The following is a 20,311-nucleotide window of genomic DNA, read 5'->3' as shown; positions in this document are numbered from 1 at the left end:
CTAATGAAAATAAAAACTCTCATGAAAAATCAAGTTAGTAAATGGATCCAACCGTTCTGGAGAACAATTTTGAACTGTGCTCAAAAAGTTATCAAACTCTGCATATCCTTTGAAAGAGAAGTGTTTCTGGGCCTATATCCCAAAGAGTTCTTAAAAGAGGGAAAAGGACCCACATGTGCAAATTTTTTTTTTGTGGCAGTCCTTGATTAGTGGCAAAAAACTGGAAATTGGATGGATGCCTATCACTTGTAGAATGGCTGAATAAATTATGTTATATAATGTTATAGAATAGTATTGTTCTATAAGAAATGACCAGTAGGATGATTTCAGAGAGACCTGGAAAGAATTACTTGAACTGATGCTAACTGAACTGAGCAGAATCAGATCATTATTCATGGCAACAAGATTATACAATGATCGATTCTGATGTGGCTCTCTCTTCAACAGTGAGATGATTCAAACGATTTCTAATTGTTCAGTGATGAAGAGAGCCATCTTCACCCAGAGAGAGGACAATGGGAACTGAATGTGGTTTACAACATAGCATTTTCACTCTTTTTGCTATTGCTTGTTTGCATTTTATTCTGCTACTTCTGTTTTTAATGGTTTGATTTGATTTTCCTTACACACCATAATAATTGTATAATATGTATGCATATATTGGATTTAACATATATTTCTACCATATTTAACATATATTATAATACTTGCCATTTGGGGGAAGTCGTGAGAGAAGGGAGGGAAATTGAAACAAAAGGCTTTGCAAGGGCTAATGTTAAAGAATTATCCATGCATAAGTTTTAAAAAATAAAGTAACTTTAATTAAAAAAATAAGTTAAAAAAAGTAGAGAGATGAGAGAAAGAGGAAATATTTCAATCTACGTTCAGATAGAATCAGTTTATTCTCTGGATATGGGAAGGATTTTTCATGTTAAGTTCTTCAAAGTAATCATGGTTGATTGTACTTCTGAGAATAGCAAAGTCATTTACAGGTGATCATCCAAGAACATTATTATTACTTTATATATATATAGTACATGGCATTTTGACTGAGTTTATGGAGGACTTTCCAGGTTGTTGTGGTGTTGTTTTTGTTTGTTTGTTTGTTTGTTTGTTTCCTGTGGTCATCTGCTTATCATTTCTCATAGAACAATAATATACCATCAAAAACACACACCACAGTTTATTGAGCCATCCACTAATTGATGGGCATTCCCTTAATTTCCAATACTTTTGCCCTGAGAAGAAAGTAGTTATAAATATTTTTGTACATATATGTCATTTTTCAGGTTTCTTTGAATCTTTTGAGATGTATGCCTAGTAGTTTTGTTGTTAGGTCAAGAATATGCATGAATTTGTTGCCTTTGGACACCTATCATATATTTTGATCATTTATTAATAAGGGAATGACTCTTTTAATAATTTTATTATACATGTTAAAATATTTGTTAAATCAAATGTGTGTAAACATATATATATATATATGTTTACACATATTTGATTTAACTATATATATATAGATATATATAGATATAGATATAGATATATAGATATATGTACAATTCTCTTGCTGCACAAGAAAAATCAGATCAAAAAGGAAAGTAAATGAGTCAGAAAACAAAAGGCAAGTGAACAACAAAAAAAGAATGACAATGTTATATTGTGATCCACATTGAGTTCCCACAAGGCCTGGGTGTAAATGGCTCTCTTAATCACTGAACAACTGGATATGGTTTGAATCATTTCATTGTTTGAAAGAATCACATTATCGATCATCAAGTAATATTGATGTTGCCATGTACAATGATCTCCTGATTCTGCTCATTTCACTTAGCATCAGTTCATGTAACTCTCCAGGCCTCTCTAAAATCATCCTTCTGAACGTTTCTTATAAAACAATAATATTCCATAACATTCCTAAGTTATTCAGCTGTTATGATTATCTATCTTTTCCTGTCATCTTGGCCAATCTGAGAGGTGTGTAGTGGTGTCTCAGAGTTATTTAATTTGTATTTTTCTCATCAATAGTGATTTAGAGTACCTTTTCATATGATTAGAAATGGGTTTAATTTCTTCATCTGTTAATATCCTTTGACCATTTATCAATTAGAGAAGGCCTTGAATTCTTATATATTTGAGTCAATTTTCTATATATTTTAGAAATTAAGCCTTTATCAGAACCCTTAAATGTAAACATGTTTTCCCAATTTATTGTTTCCCTTATGATCTTATATACATTAGTTTTGTTTGTACATAACTTTTTAACTTAATATAACCAAAATTATTTATTTTGTGATGAGTGATCTCCAGTTTTCCTTCAAACAAAAATTCTGTCCTTCTCCACATATCTAAGAGGCAAAAAATACTGTTTTTTTTTTCTAATTTGCTGATAATATCACTTTTTCTGTTTAAATTATGATTCCATTTTGAACTTATCTTGGTATGTGGTTTTAGGTGTGGATCTATGCCTAATTTCTTACATTCTAGTTTCCAATTTTCCCATCAGATTTTGTCAAATAGAGGGTTCATATCCAAAAGCCAGGGTTTGGGGGTTTGTCAAAAGCTAGATTGCTATAGTTATTGACTATTTTATCCTGTGAATCTAACCTATTCAACTGACTTACTATTCTATTTCTTAGGCAGTACAAAATGGTTTTGATGATTGCTGCTTTGTAATACTTTAGGTTTGTCATAGCTAGGCCACATTCATTGGCATTTTTTATTAATTCCCTTGAAATTCTTGACCATCTGTTCTTCCAGATGAACTTTTTTATTATTTTTATACCTCTCTAAAATACTTTCTTGGGAGTTTTATTGGAATGACACTAAATAAGTAGATTAATTTAGGTATTATTATCCTTTTGTTATATTCACTCAGCCTATTCATGGGCACTTGATATTTTTCCAACTGATTGGATCTAAATTTTTTTGTATGGAATGTGGCTTGTTTATATAGATCTTGACTCTAGATCTATGTTTATATAGATCTTGACTCTCTCTTGGGAGATAGATTCCCTAATATTTTATACTCTCAACAGTTATTTTGTATGGAATTTTTTTTCTCATTTTTTACTTACTTCTCTAGGATTCTCTAAGTATACCATATATGAGCTACAAATAATAATAATTGGGTTTCCTCAATATATACTCTAATACCTTTAATCTCTTTTTCTTCTCTTATTGGCAAAGCTAATATTTCCAGTACAATTGCTTAGTAATGGTGGTGTTGGGAAACATTGTTTTACTCCTAAACTTACTGGGAATGTTTCTAGTTTGTTGCAATTAGATATGATCCTTTCTGATGGATTTAAATAGATGCTACTGATCATTTTTTTTTCTTTTTATTATAACTGTTTATTTATAAGATATATGCATGGATAATTTTTCAGCACTGACAATTGCAAAACTTTTTGTTTCGATTTTTCCAGTCCTCCCCACCACACCCCCATGGCAAAAAGAAGAATGCATGTTAAATATCTTAAAATATATATTAAATACAATATATATATATATATATATATATATATATATATATATATATATATATATGCGTATCCATATGGTTATTTTGCTGCACAAGAAAAAATTGGACTTTGAAATAGTGTACAATTAGCCTGTGAAGGAAATAAAAAATGTAGGCAGACAAAAATAGAGAGATTGGGAATTCTATGTAGTGGTTTATAGTCATCTCCCAGAGTTCTTTCTCTGGGTGTAGCTGGTTCACTCATTACTGCTTTATTGGAACTGATTTGGCTCAAGAGGGCCACATCCATAGAATTGATCATCATATAATATTGTTGTTGAAGTATATAATGATCTTCTGGTCCTGCTCATTTCACTCAGCATCAGTTCATATAAGTCTCTCGAGACCTTTCTGAAATCATCCTGCTGGTCATTTTTTACAGAACAATAATATTCCATAATATTCATACACCACAATTTATTCAGCCATTCTCCAATTGATGGGCATCCACTCAGTTTCCAGTTTGTGGCCATTACAAAGAGGGCGCCACAAATATTCTTGCACATACAGGTCCCTTTCCCTTCTTTAAAATATCTTTGGTATATAAGCTCAGTAGTAATACTGCTGAATCAAAAGATATGCACAGTTTGGTAACTCTTTGAGCATAGTTCCTTCCAGAATGGCTGTATGTAAGGGTTAAAAAGCCTCTGGAAGCAAGGAAGGCAGTTCAAGGCATGTGAGAGGACCTGAGGGATGAGAGGTTCTGAGGCACAGGTGAGTCCTATGTGGAGGTGGGGCACAGCCCCATGAGGCGATGTCTGATTCCAGGTACCACGCCTCCCTCCTTAGTGCTTTCAAAACCTAGCACGCCTCCCTCCTTCTTCTCGGGCCAGTCACATTATGCCAGGTTCCTAGAGGACTTCCTCCCTTCCCCCATATCATCAGTGGGGTATAAATATGTGCTCTCTCAGAATAAAGTTCTCTTTTGCTTCACCCCTACCATGGTGGTCTGTTTCTATGGGATCCGGGTTGGTGCCCAAAGACGGGTAAGTGTGGCCTAGCCATGCCGCCGTCGACGGAAGGGCATTAAGAGTAGCTCTAAGGGGAGCTACCAGGTCAGAGTAGTCCATAGAGGTGTAACAGCTGTATGTATTCACAATTCCACCAACAATGTATCAGTGTCCCAATTTTCCCACATCCCCTCCAACATTCCGCATTGTCTTTCCCTGTCATTCTAGCCAATCTGACAGGTGTGTAGGGGTATCTCATAGTTGTCTTTAATTTTCATTTCTCTGATTAATAATGACTTGGAGCATCTTTTCACATAGCTAGAGATAGTTTCAATTTCTTTGTCTGAGAATTGTCTGTTTATATCCTTTGACCATTTATCAATTGGAGACTGGCTTGAGTTCTTATAAGTTACAGTCACTTTGCCTACTCTAATTCCTTTAATTTCTTTCTCATCTCTTATTTCCAAAGGTAGCATTTCTAACACAATAGTAATGGTGATAGTGGGCAACCTTGTTTCACTCCTTATCTTATTGGGAATGGTTCAAGTTTATCCCCATTACATATGATGGTTTTAAATAGATGCTATTAATTATTTTAAGGACAAGTCCATTTATTCCTATACTCTCAAATATTTTTAATAGGAATGGATGTTGGATTTTATCAAATACTTTTTTCTGCATCTATTGAGATGATCATATGTTTTTTGTTAATTTGTTGTTAATATGGCCAATTATACTGATAGTTTTCTAATATTGAACCAGCTCTGCATTCCTGGTATAAATCCTACTTGACCATGGTGTATTATCCTGGGGATGATTTTCTATAGTCTTTTTGCTAATATCTTATTTAAGATTTTAGCTTCAATATTCATTAAGGCAATTGGCCTTTTTCTTTCTCAGTTTTCAACCTACCTGGTTTAGGAATCAGTACCATGTCTGTATCATAAAAGGAATTTAGTAGGACTCCTGTATTCCCTATTTTTTCAAATAGATTATATAGCATTGGTGTTAATTGTAAATCCATCTGGGGATGGGGATTTTTTTCTTAGGGAGCTTATTAATAGCTTCTTCAAAATCTTTTTTCTGAAATGGGAGTATTTAAGCAATTTACTTCCTCCACTACTAATCTGGGAAGCCTATATTTTTGGAGATAGTCATCCATTTCACCTACGTTATCAAATTGATTGGCATAAAGTTGGGCAAAGTAACTTCTTTTTCTTCCTCTAATTTCCTCTTTATTGATGAAAATCCCCCCCTCTTCATTTTTAACACTAACAATGATTTTCTTCTTTCCTTTTTCTGGTCAGATTTACCAAAGGTTTATCTATTTTATTGGTTTTTCATAAAACCAATTCTTAGTTTTATTTATTAATTCAAAAGTTTTTTTTTTTTTTTTTTACTTCCAATATATTTCTTCTTTTAAATTTAGAATTTCAAGTTTAGTATTTAATTGGGGGGTTTTTATTTGGTCTTTTTTTTATCTTTTAAAGTTGCAAGCTCAATTCATTGATCTTCTCTTTCTCTATTTTATTCAAGTAAGCCTCTAAAGATATAAAATTTCCCTTTATTGCTGCTTTGGCTCCATCCCACAGATTTTGGTATAATGTCTCATCATTGCCATTATCTTGAGTGAAATTATTAATTGTGTCTATAATTTGCTGTTTCATTCTTTAAGATGAGATTGTTTCATTTCCAATTAAACTCTGGTCTATTTACCCCTAACTTTTTGTTGAATGTGGTTTTTATTGCATCATGATCTGAAAAGAAATCATTAACTATTTCTGCCTTCCTGCATTTAATTTTGAGGTTTTTATGTCCTAATATATGGTGAGTTTTTGTATAGGTTCCATGAACTGCTGAGAAGAAATTATACTCCTTTTTATCACCATTAAGTTTTCTCCAAAGATCTATCATAACTAATTTTTTTCTAATATTCTATATACCCCTTTAATTTCTTTCTTATTTGTTTTATGCTTTGATATATCTAATTCTGAGTATGCAAGATTGAGGTCTCCCACTATTATAATTTTGATGTCTATTTCTTTTTGCAACTCTCTTAACTTCTCCTTTAAGAAGTTAGTTGCATATATGTTTAGTATTGATATTTTTTCATTATCTATGCTACCCTTTAGTAGGATATAGTTTCCTTCCTTATCTCTTTTAATTTGATCAATTTTTGCTTTTGCTTTATCTGAGATAAGGATGTCTACCCCTGCTTTTTTGACTTCACCTGAAGCATAATAGATTCTGCTCCCCTCTTTTACTTTTACTCTGTATGTATCTCCCTGCTTTCAATGTGTTTCCTGTAAACAGCATATTGTAGGGTTCTGACATTTGATCCAGTCTACTATCCGCCTCTGCTTAATGGGGGATTTCATCCCATTCCCATTTACAGTTAAAATTACTAATCTGTATTTGCTACCATTATATTATCCCAGATTATGCTTTTTTTCCTTGCCCCAACCCTGAACTCCTTCCCCAGTATTAAACATAAGGGCCCCACTTATGTCACTCAGCCCTCCTTCTTTAGTATCCCTTCCTCCACCCTTTAAATCCCTTCCCCTTTCTTGTACCCTTCCCTTATTACTCTTTTCCTTTTCCCTTTTCTTTTCCCACTTTTTAATGAGGTGAGAGAGAATTCTCTGTAAAAGAAAGATGTCCATTATTTTCTCTTTGAGCCATCTTTAAATTCCCTTAGATATGATAGGTTATCTTTGCCTCTTCATGGGATGTAGTTTCCCTCTTTTTATGTCCCCTTTTCCCTTATTCTGACCTATTCCCCTTCCATTTCTACTTCCCTTTTTTATGTTATATCAGTAAAATCAAATTATACATGTGGTCTACATGTATATATCCACAACAGAAATATAGTTCTCAACAGATCTTTTTACCTTTTTCTGCTTCTTTTGAGTCAGATGGTTGGAGATCAAATTTTTTGTTTAGATTTGTTTTTTGCTTTTTGTTTTTTGTTTTTTTCTTTTTTTCCTTAGAAACAAATGGAATTCATCTGTTTCATTAAATGTCCATCTTCTTCCATGGAAGAAAATGCTCAGTTTATGGGGGTATTCCAAGTTTTTTTTTTGCCTTTATGAATATCAAATTCCATGCCGTTCGATCCTTTAAAATAGAAGCAGCCAGATCTTGAATGACCCTTATTGTGGCACCTCGGTCTCTGAATTGTTTTTTCTCCTGGGTGCTTGAAATATTTTTCCTTACTCTAATAGTTCTGAAATTTTGCCACAATATTCTGTGGAGGATTTTTCTTTGCTTGTTTGTTTGTTTTAGTTTTGTTTTTTTAAAGGGCCTTTTTTTCAGAAGGTGTTCAAAGAATTTTTTCAATTCCTATTTTACCTTCTGGTTCTATTACCTGTGGGCAGTTGTCTTTGATAATTTCCTGTAATATAATATCTAGGCTCTTTTTTTCATCATAAATTTCTGGAAGTCCAATAATCTTCAGATTATCTCTCCTAGACCTATTTTTCCAGTTCTATTGATTTTTCAAGTAGATATTTAATGTTTCTTTCTATTTTTTCATTTTTTTTTTTTTGGTTTTTCTTGACTGATTCTTAGGGTCTCAATGAATCATTCATTTCTATTTGCTCAGTTCTGATTTTTAATGAGCTATTTTCTTTATTAGCTTTTTTTTTACATCTTTTTGTATATGTCTAATTGAATTTTTCTTTTTTTTCTTTTTTTTCTTTTTTATTAATTTTATAATTATAACATTTTCTTTGACAGTACATATGCATAGGTATTTTTTTTTTACATTATCCGTTGTACTCCCTTTTGTTCCGAGTTTTTCCCCTCCTTCCGTCCACCCCCTCCCCTAGATGGCAGGCATTCCCATACATATTACATATTTTGTAGTATATCCTAGGTAGAATATATATGTAAAGAACCGAATTTTGTTGTTGTTGTTGTTGTTGCAAAGGAAGAATTGTATTTGGTAGCTAAAAATAATCTGGGAAGAAAAACAAAACAAAACAAAACAAAACAGTGCTCACAGTTTATACTCATTTCCCAGTGTTCCTTTTCTGGATGTAGCTGATTCTGCCCATCATTGATCAATTGGAATTGGATTAGCTCTTCTCTATGTTGAAGATATCCACTTCCATCAGAATACATCCTCATACAGTATCATTGTTGAAGTGTATAATGATCTTCTGGTTCTGCTCATTTCACTTAGCATCAGTTGATATAAGTCTCTCCAAGCCTCTCTGTATTCCTCCTGTTAGTCATTTCTTACAGAACAATAATATTTCATAACATTCATATACCATAATTTACCCAACCTTTCTCCAATTGTTGGACATCCATTCATCTTCCAGCTTCTAGCCACTATGAAAAGGGCTGCCACAAACATTTTGGCACATATAGGTCCTTTTCCCTTCTTTTTTTTATATTTCCTTGGAATATAAGCCCAGGAGTAGCACTGCTGGGTAAAAGGGTATGCACATTTTTATAACTTTTTGAGCATAATTCCAGATTTCTCTCCAGATTGGTTAGATTCTTTCACAACTCCACCAACAATGTATTAGTGTCCCAGTTTTCCCACATCCCCTCCAACATTCATCATGATTTGTTCCTGTCATCTTAGCCAATCTGACAGGTGTGTAATGATATCTCAGAGTTATCTTAATTTGCATTTCTCTGATCAATAGTGATTTGGAACACTCTTTCATATCAGTGGAAATAGTTTCAATTTCATCATCTGAAAATTGTCTGTTCATATCCTTTGACCATTTATCAATTGGAGAATGGCTTGATTTCTTATAAATTAAAGTCAATTCTCTGTATATTTTGGAGATGAAGCCTTTATCAGAACCTTTAACTGTAAAAATGTTTTCATTAGTTTTGTTTGTGCAGAAACTTTTTAATTTCATGTAATCAAAATGTTCTATTTTGAGATCAATAATGGTCTCTAGTTCTCCCTTGGACACAAACTCCTTCCTCCTAAACAAGTCTGAGAGATAGACTACCCCATGTTCCTCCAATTTATTAATGATTTAGTTCTTTATGCCTAAATCTTGGACCCATTTTGATCTTATCTTAGTATGTGGTATTAAATGTGGGTCCATGCCTAGTTTCTGCCATATTAATTTCCAGTTTTCCCAGCAGGTTTTGTTAAATAATGAATTCTTATCCAAAAATTTGGGATCTTTGGGTTTATCAAACACTAGATTGCTATTTTTATTCACTATCTTTCCCTGTGAACCTAACCTATGCCACTGATCATTTCTTAGCCAATACCAAATGGTTTTGGGGACTGTTGCTTTATAATATAGTTCTAGATCACGTACAGCTAGACCACCTTCATTTAATTTTTTTTTCATTACTTCCCTTGAAATTCTTGACCTTTTGTTGTTCCATATGAATTCTGTTGTTATTTTTTCTAGGTCATTAAAATAGTTTCTTGGAAGTCGGATTGGTATAGGACTAAATAAATAGAGTAGTTTAGGGAGTATTGTCATCTTGATTATATTTGCTCGGCCTATCCAAGAGCACTGAATGTCTCCAATTATTTAAATCTGACTTTATTTTTGTGGCAAGTGTTCTGTAGTTTTGCTCATATAATTCTTGACTTTCCTTTGGTAGATATGTTCCCAAATATTTTATACTATCAACCGTTATTTTGAATGGAATTTCTCTTTGTATCTCTTGCTGTTGGATTGTGCTGGTAATGTATAAAAATGCTGAGGATTTATGTGGATTTATTTTGTATCCTGCAACTTTGCTAAAATTCTGAATTATTTCTAATAGCTTTTTAGCAGAGTCTTTGGGGTTCCCTAAGTATACCATCATGTCATCTGCAAAGATTGATAGTTTGATTTCCTCATTTCCTACTCTAATTCCTTGAATCTCTTTTTCGGCTCTTATTGCCGAAGGTTGGCGTTTCTAGTACTATATTGAATAGTAATGGTGATAGTGGGCAACCTTGTTTCACTCCTGATCTTCCAGGGAAAGGTTCTAGTTTATCGCCATAACATATGATGTTTACTGAAGGTTTTAAATATATACTCATTATTATTTTAAGGAATAGTCCATTTATTCCTATACTCTCAAGCGTTTTTAGTAGGAATGGATGTTGGATTTTATCAAATGCTTTTTCTGCATCTATTGAGATGATCATATGGTTTTTATTAACTTGTTTATTAATATGGTCAATTATACTAATAGTTTTCCTAATATTAAACCAGCCCTGCATTCCTGGTATAAATCCCACTTGGTCATAATGTATTATTCTGGGGATGATTTTCTGAAGTCTTTTTGCTAATATCTTATTTAAGATTTTAACATCAATATTCATTAAGGAAATTGGTCTATAGTTTTCTGTCTCAGTTTTTGATCTACCTGTTTTAGGTATCAGTACCATGTCTGTGTCATAAAAGGAATTTGGTAGCACTCCTTCAGTCCCTATTTTTTCAAATAGTTTATATAGCATTGGAGTTAGTTGTTCTTTAAATGTTTGGTAGAATTCATATGTAAATCCATGTGGTCCTGGGGATATTTTCTTTGGGAGTTGGTTAATAGCTTGGTCTATTTCTTTTTCTGAGATGGGACTATTTAGACTACTTACTTCTTCCTCTGTTAATATGGGCAAGCTATATTTTTAAGGTATTCTTCCATTTCATTTAAGTTATCGAATTTATTGGCATAAAGTTGAGCAAAGTAGCTCCTAATTATTGTTCTAATTTCCTCTTCATTAGTGGTGAGTTCACCCTTTTCATTTTCAAGATTAACAATTTGCTTTTTCTCTTTCCTTTTTTAAATCAGGTTTACTAAAGGTTTGTCTATTTTGTTGGTTTTTTCACAGAACCAACTCTTAGTTTTATTCATTAATTAATAGTTTTTTACTTTCAATTTTATTAATCTCACCTTTTAATTTTAGAATTTCAAGTTTTGTGTTTGTCTGGGAGTTTTTAATTTGTTCCTTTTCTAGCAATTTTAGTTGTAAGCCCATTTCATTGGCCCTCTCTTTCTCTATTTTATGCAAGTAGGCTTGTAGAGACATAAAGCTTCCCCTTATTACTACTGTGGCTGTATCCCACACATTTTGGTATGATGTCTCATTATTGTCATTTTCTTGGGTGAAGTTATTAATTATGTCTATGATTTGCTGTTTTACCCAATCATTCTTTAGTATAAGATTATTTCGTTTCCAATTATATTTTGGTCTATTTTCCCCAGGCTTTTTATTAAATGTAATTTTGATTGCATTGTGATCTGAAAAGGATGAATTTACTATTTCTGCCTTACTGCATTTGATTTTGAGGTTTTTATGCCCTAGTATATGATCAATTTTTGTATAGTTTCCATGAACTGCTGAGAAGAAAGTATACTCCTTTCTGTCTCCATTTAGCTTTTGCCAAAGATCTATCATATCAAACTTTTCTAGTATTCTATTTACCTCTTTAACTTCTTTCTTATTTATTTTATATTTTGATTTATCTAATTCTGAGAGTGCAAGGTTGAGATCTCCCACTATTACAGTTTGCTGTCTATTTCTTCTTGCAGCTCTCTTAATTTCTCTTTTAAGAATTTAGATGCTGCAGCACTTGGTGCATATATGTTTAATATTGATACTGCTTCATTATTGATGCTACCCTTTAGCAGGATATAATGCCCTTCCTTATCTCTTTTAATTAGATCAATTTTTGTTTTTGCTTGATCTGAGATGAGGATGGCCACTCCTGCTTTTTTGGTTTTGCCTGAAGCATAATAGATTCTGCCTCACCCTTTTACTTTTAGTTTGAATGTATCACCCTGTTTCAGGTATGTTTCCTTTAAATAACATATAGTAGGATTCTGACTTTTAATCCAATCTGCTAACTGCTTCCTCTTTATGAGGCAGTTTGCCCCATTCACATTTATGGTTAGAATGACTAATTCTATATTGCTTGCCATCCCATTAACCCCTGCTTATGCTTTTCCCCTTTCCTTCCCTCTTACCCCTCTACCCAGTATTAAACTTGGGAACACCACTTGCTTTTCACAGCCATCCCTTTTTAGGATCCCTCCCCCACCTCAAAGTTCCTCCCCTTATTTTACCCCGTTTCCTCACAATTTCTATATTCCCTTCCCCTTAGCTTACTCCTTCCCTTTCACTTTTCAATGAAGTAGAAGTTTCACCATAAATTGAATATGTCTATTGATACACACTCTGTTCATCTCCCTCCTTTCTTTCTCTCAGATATAATAGGTTACCTTTGCCTCTTCATGAGATATAGTACCACCACTTTACACTTTTTTATGATATAATTTCCTTTCCACCTCTAGTTTCCAGGACAAATTATACATATGTTTTTTACATATCTTTTTGGCAGAAGTATAGTTCTCAAAATTTCTTTTTACCTTTTTAGAAATATCTTGAGTTCTGTATTTGAAGATCAAACATTTTATGTAGGTCTGGTTTTTTTCATCAAGAATAGATGGAATTCATTTATTTCATTAAATATCCATCTTCTTCCCTGGAAAACGATGTTCATTCTTGCTGGGTAAGTTATTCTTGACTGCATACCAAGTTCCTTAGCCTTTTGGAATATCATATTCTAGGCCCTTCATTCTTTTAATGTAGACGCTGTTAGATCCTGGGTTATCCTTATTGTGGCTCCTCCATATCTGAATTGCTTTTTTCTAGTAGCTTCCAATATTGTTTCCTTTGTCTAATGGTCCTTGAACTTGGCCACTATATTTCTTGGCGTTTTGATTTTAGGGTCCCTTTCAGTAGGTGATCTATGAATTTTTTTCAATGTCTATTTTACCCTCTGTTTCCAAAACGTCTGGGCAGTTCTCTTTGATAATTTCCTCAAAAATAGTGTCCAAGCTCAATTACCTATGCATATGTTTTGAAAATAAAAACTTTCATACAAATAATAGAGAGGCTTAGAAAGATTTTCAGGAACTGATTCTAAGTGAATGAAGCAGAACGAGATATATATTGTACTCATTAATAGCAAGAATGTGTGATGATCAACAAAGACTTGGTTCTTCTCAGTGATTCAGTGGCTCAAAAGAGTTCTAATAAATTTTTGACAGAAAATGCCATCTGCTGGAAGTAGATGTCTTCAACATAGAGAAGAGCTAATAAAATTCCAATTGATAAACGATGATAGAATCAGCTATACTCAGAAAAGGAACACTGAGAAATGAGTGTAAACTGTTAGCATTTTTTGTTTTTCTCCCCAGGTTATTTTTACCTTCCAAATCCAACTCTTCCTTTGCAACAACAACAACAACATCAACAAAAATTCAGTTCTGCACATATATATTGCACCTAGGATAAACTATAACATATTTAATATTTATGAGAATGCCTGTCATCTAGGGGAGGGGGTGAAGGGAAGTAGTGGAAAATTTGGAAAAGAAGGGAGTACAAGGGATAATGTTGTTAAAAAAAATGTTATAATTATAAAATTAATTAAAAAAAAAGATCCCAAGGGGAAAAAATTCCAAGAGCATTCACAAGGAAAATCAATTAAAATGAGAAAAATCATGTGTCAGATGAAAAGCATGAATATATTTTCAAAGAAGTTTAGTGGGAATACAAAATCATTACATATATATATATATATATATATATATATATATATATATATATATACATATATATATATATATATATATATATATATATATTGTTCAGGGGTATTATGGTTCTTTCTTTTTATGATGAATGACATGGGAAGCATAGCAATGAATGAACCAGTCTATAGAGATACTAAAGGTTAGAAACAAGTAAGCTTTAATTTTGGGAAAACTTGCTAATGGAGATTGAAATTTCTGGCAATACCTATCCAGGTAGCATACTTTTTGATTTAGGAAATGATTAAGAACAATTGATTAATCAATTATTTTCAATGGACATCTAGTCCACTTACCTAAATTAACAAACAGCTCTGAAGGATAGCTAAAAAAAAAAAAAATGCCATCTACATTCAGAAAAATAAGTAAGGAGAATGAATATAAATCAACACATGGTATGTTCACTTCTTTTTTCTGTTTTTTTTTTGTTTGTTTGTTTGTGTTTATCTCTTCCATTGTTCCCCCCCCCCTTTGGCTCTGATCTTTCTCTGCCAACATGATTAATAAAGCAATGTATATTTAAATAAAAAGAAGAGTTCTAGAAAATTATATTTTATTGATGTTGACATTTAGTGTATGTGAAAGATTGTACAGTAAATACAGTATTGAGCAAAGATCTCCAATAATCATCAAAAAATTTAAATAATGCCTCCAATCAAATTCTGGAAAGACATAGTCATACAAGATGGGAGGTTGAGAGTAGCATTCTTACAGCCAAAGACAACTTGGAAGGTCAGAAGGACTTGTGACATAAAAGTAGAAATTGGCTTGGAGTTCATGTCAATGTAACATCTATGATGAAACTTGATATTGGTGATGGAAACTGTACTAATTTTGGTAGCTTTTAAGGTAGAGATGCCCTTACAGGAATATGGCAACTAGTCAAAAAACAATTATAGTGGACTTTTATCCTTGCACTGGATGTACAAATGAATACTGTCTGGAAAGTCAATTTCCTATCTTTACTTTCAGGATAAAATTTTAAGGGAAAGGAGGAGTATTTTTGGTTCTAAAGGAGTAGAGGTCCTAAGGAACAGTAACAATTTCATTCCCAAAAGATCAATTCTTTCATGAGTTAAAACTGAAGGTAGACCAAGAGAATGATTATATTTCGTATTTTTTTTTCTTTTTTTCTCCTGAGGCTGGGGTCACACAGCTAGCAAGTGTTAAGTGTCTGAGACCAGATTTGAACTCAGATCCTCCTGAATTCAAGGCTGGTGCTCTATACACTGCACCACCTAGCTGCCCCTGTGATTATATTTCTAACTGAATCATATCACCGTGGAAACATCAAAAACTTCAAAACCTACAGATTGATCAGCAGTGTAAAAAATCCTGAAGCTTGCAACAGTGATCCTCACCACCTCATTCCAGGAACAATATGAAAAATAGAATTGGTTAAATAGTAAAAGAGGTACAAATTTTCTCTTATAAAAATAACTTTTTTAAAAGCAGAATTGACCAAATTAAAAAAAAAAAAAAACAGATAGAAAAGTCTGAAGAAGAAGAAAAGCCAATATGGTGGAATAAAGGCAGGAACTCACCTGACTTCTCCACAATTACCAGGTCAAGGAAAAAATAATACAAGGATTCACATAGAAGCTATTCAAGTATAGTGGAGCAACAGTAAGAATAACACAAAATTTAGCGGTTTCTACAGTAAACAACAAGAGGCTTTGGAATATAGTATTCCAGAGAGGAATGGAGCAAGGATTACAATGAATAATCACCTACTCTGAAAAACTGATTATAATCCTGCAGACAAAAAGGTGGAAATTCAATAAAATAGAGCAGTGGGATATAGAAAATATAGAAATGGATGGATGGGATATGAGAAGGGGAAGGGTAATAGAAGAGAGAAGAATGGGGAAAGAAGAGGTCTTTTGAGGAAGGGCAGGTTGAAAGGACAAAAGGAAAAAATGGAGGAAATGCAGTTATCAATAATGATTTTTAAAATAAAAATAATTATAAAAATTTGGAATCAAGTTTCTTTAAAGAGTCATTTCTCAAACAAAGAAAATTTGAGTCAACTTTATAAAAAAGAGCCATGTTTCAATTTATAAATAATCAAAAGATATGAACTAATAAAATTATATATTTCCTTTGACCTAACAATGTCACTACTAGGCTTGAATCCCAAAAGAAAATGAAAAAGACCTATGTGTATAAAAATATTTATACGAGCTTTCTTCTCAGGGCAAAATAATTTGAAACTAAGGGGATGCCCATCAACTGAGGAATTGCTGAATAAAATGTAGTATGTAATTTAAGATGGGATATTATTGTTCTATGGAAAATGATGAGCATAATACTCTCAGAAAAACCTGGAAAGTCCTCCCTGAACTCAAGCAAAGTGAAATGTACTGGAACAAAATAGTAAGTTACATTCTGAGATGATCAGCTATAAATGACCAGCTATAAATGATACTCAGTAGTATGATTCATGATTTGCCTGAAGGACATAACGAAAAATACTAAAATATTTGTAAAGTACAGTACATTGCAAACATTTAAGTGCTATGCTGTAATGTTCTCTTGTTTGGTTTTCTTGGGGTCTCTGTGAGCAGCCCTATTTTCAGCTCAGTAATCACAACAAAAATAGCCAGGGGTTAAAATCCAAATTCTTTATTATCTCTTTCAAAGTCTTTTCTCTTTTCCTAGAGCTCAGTTGCCTTTGTTATAGTCCAGATTCTTTATTATTTCCTTCCTGGGTCTGGGCAGCATTCTGAAGAACCTCTCAGAACGGCCTTGATCTCACTGGAGAAATGCAGGAGGAGAGCCTGCCACCAGTGGCCTAACTGAAGAGTGAAGGAATGTCTGCCTTGGTTCTGAGAGCTTGAGCTCCCACCTGTATTCTCTGCGCTCTGAAATCTTCTCCTCTGTGGCTCTCAGCCCCTGCTTCTATGCTCCACACTGAGTATAAACCAATCATTATATCTCTAGGAAACCATTGTTTGTTGTAAGATTAAATCAGTCATAAGGAACTTAGAATACTTATTAATCACCATGCTAAACTAGACAACCATTATCTTTATCAATTCTACTGAGTTAGCATCTAGTAAGAATCCTTTGAACAAAGTTCAGAGTTCTGGCCCATAACACTATACAAATGCTATTATGATTATTGTTACAATAACAGCACTAATAATGACATAATTATAATTGTTATTTTGATTTACTTACAAAAAACTAGTAGATTTTAATCTCATTTTAATAAAGAGGGGATTTTTGGTTCAGAAAGGCTATGCAAGTAGAACACAAACACCTATAATTTCACCAAGCTTCAAAAAGTGATATTTAGACCTGATGATGGACAGAATTTCTACTCAAGACCAGTATAGCTAAATGTAGAGATTTATCTATATCAAATGATTAGAGCCAGATTGTTTACTTATTACTTTGTTTGTTTTGACACAAATCATTAACAATGTAAAGAATTAGTGTGTATCAGTAAAGAGAGTAACTACCTAGACAAAATAACATATCCCTTAAAATGAAGAAAGAAATTATTTTAGATAACAATTTCATGTGTGAGAATTTCTGTGTATACATTTGAGAATTGTCTCCTTTCCATCTATTCTGTCACTTCTAATACTTTTTGTTTTTCCTGCCATCACCTTTTCTCTCAACCTTGTTTCTTGTCACCTATATTTGATAATAGGAGAGAAATAAAATTCTTACCTTTATTCTTTCCCTAATCTCTGATGTAAGCACATAATTCAAGTTTTTTTTTTTTCTGAATTTGATTATTATTCAGGGAAATGTATCTAAACTTGGAATCCAACTTATGACATTTTACCAATTAATGTAATGTATAAAACAAGCAGCCCACATCTTTTTATTATGTTCATTATACACGTAAATTCCTTAAAGATGATGACTCTAAATCCTGGGAGAATTTAGGTGCCAGACACTGTACTAAGTATTGGGATTTTAAAGAAAGGTAAAAACAGTCCCTATTCTGAAGGTGCTCATAGTCTAATGCAATAAAATTGTAGAAATAAGATTGTACAGAATAAATTAGAGATAGTCACAGATTAAAGACACTAGAGTATGTTTTCAGAAGGTGGGATTTTATTTTTTTATTATTTTTAAATTTTTTATTTTTAGTATAGCTTTTTATTTACAAGATATATACATGGGTAATTTTTCAGCATTGACAATTACAAAACCTTTTGTTCCAGCTTTCCCCCTCCTTCCCCCCACCTCCTTCCCCCAAATGGCAGATTGACCAATACATGTTAAAAATGTTAAAGAATAAGTTGAGTACAATATATGTATACATGTCCATACAGTTATTTTGCTGTACAAAAAAGAATCAGACTTTGAAATACTGTACAATTAGCCTGTGAAGGAAATCAGAAATGCAGGCTGACAAAAACAGAGGGATTGGGAATTCTGTGTAGTGGTTCATAGTCATCTCCCAGAGTTCTTTTACTGGGTGTATCTGATTCAATTCATTACTGCTATATTGAAGCTGATTTGGTTCATCTTGTTATTGAAGATGGCCACATCCATCAGAATTGATCATCATAGTATTGTTGTTGAAGTATATAATGCTCTCTTGGTACTGCTCAATTCACTCAGCCTCAGTTCATGTAAGTTTCTCCAGGCCTTTCTAAAGTCATCCTGCTGGTCATTTCTTACAGAAAAAATAATATTCCATAATATTCATATACCACAATTTATTCAACCATTCTTCAATTGATGGGCATCCAGTCAGTTTCCAGTTTCTGGCCACTACAAAGAGGGCTGCCACAAACATTCTTGCACATATAGGTCTCTTTCCCTTCTTTAAAATCTCTTTGGGATATAAGCTGGGTCAAAGGTTATGCACAGTTTGATAACTTTTTGAGCATAGTTCCAAATCATTCTCTAGAATGGCTGGATGTATTCACAATTCCACCAAAATGTATCAGTGTCCCAGTTTTCCCATATCCTCTCCAACATTCCGCATTGTCTTTCCTTGTCATTCTAGCCAATCTGACAGTTGTGTAGTGGTATCTCAGAGTTGTAGAAGGTGGGATTTTAGTTAAGACATGATGGACACCAGGAAGCAGGGAGGAGGAAATTAAGAATTCCAGTTCACTAATTCAAAAATTAGTGAAAATGAATGAAGATTAGTAATCCCATCCCTTTTGTGAGGAATAGCAAGGAGCATAATGTCTCTAAATTGAGTGTCATAGTGAGTGAAGTGTTAGAACACTGAAATGATAGGATAGGTCCTAGTTATAAAGAAATTTAAAAGGCAAATTGAAGATTTATATCCAATCCTAGAAATAAGAATGACCCATATGAATTTATGCAAGAGAGAGTGACAAGAGTCAGGTCTATACTTTAGGGATATCTCTTTGCCAAATGAATGGAGAGAGACTTGAGGCAGGGAGGCAAAACAAGAAAGTTGTTTATTGCAATATTGCAAGTATAAAGTGATTTATTATACTTTATTTTAAATATCTCACTCATTCATGAGCAGCTCATTTCCTTTTCCTAAAAAAATATGTTTAAGCCACATCTTATGCACCAGCCATAATGATGATTTTTTATATCCTACTTGTAAATATTTTATATATCCCCATTGCCCTTTGAATTGCCCATGATTTTGGATCTATTCTCTTTGTATTTATTCTGATTAAGTTACAGCTTCTTCTTTCATTCAGATTCCTTTCTTGTCAGTAACTGGTAATAAGATTGCTGATTCCAGACTTTATCTAATTGAAAAAATATATATATATAATTGCACACACATACATATAGGGAATAAGTATCTTAGGTTTTTTTTTTTTTGTTTGTTTGTTTGTTTGTTTTGTTTTGTTTTGTTTTACTTCAGTCATCAAGCTATGTTAGCTAATTACATCAAGAGAGAAGAGCCCTAACACATGCCCTAACATAACATAAAAGAAATTAAGGTGACAGCATATGCTGGCATAATTATATTACTCATGGTGGAGTATTGGAGAAATGTTTATTGGTCAATATTAATGACTATACTGTTTTCATTCATTTGATAATGAGAGATAAATTCTTCCATCTCATAACATTCACTAAGAGATATGTCCTTGTTGACCTTTATTCAGAAGTTACTCAGTCAGCAATTCAAAATACAAGGTCTTTTTCTGAAGGAATTTCTCTTCATGGGATTCTTCCTGATTGTTATTTTATCCTCAACACATTTTTACATCATGACAAACTCTGCCAGACTTTTATGATCAATGCCATTAAAGGTACATTGTCCTCTATAATACATCCAGTTTTC

This window comes from Sminthopsis crassicaudata, chromosome 4 (genome assembly GCF_048593235.1).
Source record: "Sminthopsis crassicaudata isolate SCR6 chromosome 4, ASM4859323v1, whole genome shotgun sequence".
Lineage (NCBI taxonomy): Eukaryota > Metazoa > Chordata > Mammalia > Dasyuromorphia > Dasyuridae > Sminthopsis > Sminthopsis crassicaudata.
This window is presented reverse-complemented; position numbering follows the sequence as displayed.